Consider the following 638-nt stretch of genomic DNA (forward strand, 5'->3'; position numbering starts at 1 on the left):
GGCTACTCAAATGATCCAATTAAGGAGGCCATTTAGTCAGCAGCAGCAGAAGTCCTGTGCCTGGACGCTCCAACAGCGGCCAGACACAAGCAGAAGCAGAAGCAGCAGAAGCAGCAGCAGCACCACCTTTTGTTTTTTGGCTGCAGCAGCAGCAAGGCCCACAGGGCTGGCTAGCTGGCTAGCCAGCAAGCAGGTAGCAATGAAAGTAGGAATCTTTCTTTTTAACCCTGTAAGGGGGTGGTGCACTGTACCCGAAGATACTGCCATATCGGGTCAATGCATAGGGTGACGGAAGCAAGCTTCAAAATCGGCCCCCGTTCTCAAAAATCCATTTAATATATGGTCCCCAGATAGGGGACGTATCAGATATTAAACTGATAAGAACAGATTTTTTTTTTTTTTTTTTTTTTATTGAAAAGGAAATATACAATACATAACCAAGTAAATCATTCACAAAATTACATATTCATCTGAAAACACATGAATAACACATATTTGACATATACAATATATACAGGAAGCATGTCTTTACATGTACATATAACAAAAAGCTTTCCCTTCATGACTTTCCCTCAGAAAAAATAAATTGCAGCGGATTCTGTCCCTCCAACTGTCCCTTCATATCAAGATATAATCTG

General features: G+C 41.2%; 1 non-coding gene across 1 annotated transcript; it reads right to left on the reverse strand.

Annotated features, from left to right (window-relative positions):
* Positions 1-235: 235 nt before the first annotated feature.
* LOC130312583 (U2 spliceosomal RNA) lies at positions 236-423 on the reverse strand. Its single transcript, XR_008860693.1, has one exon. It is a non-coding gene; the product is annotated as a U2 spliceosomal RNA (small nuclear RNA).
* Positions 424-638: the final 215 nt, after the last annotated feature.

The sequence above is a fragment of the Hyla sarda genome, unplaced genomic scaffold (assembly GCF_029499605.1).
Source record: "Hyla sarda isolate aHylSar1 unplaced genomic scaffold, aHylSar1.hap1 scaffold_172, whole genome shotgun sequence".
Taxonomy (NCBI): domain Eukaryota; kingdom Metazoa; phylum Chordata; class Amphibia; order Anura; family Hylidae; genus Hyla; species Hyla sarda.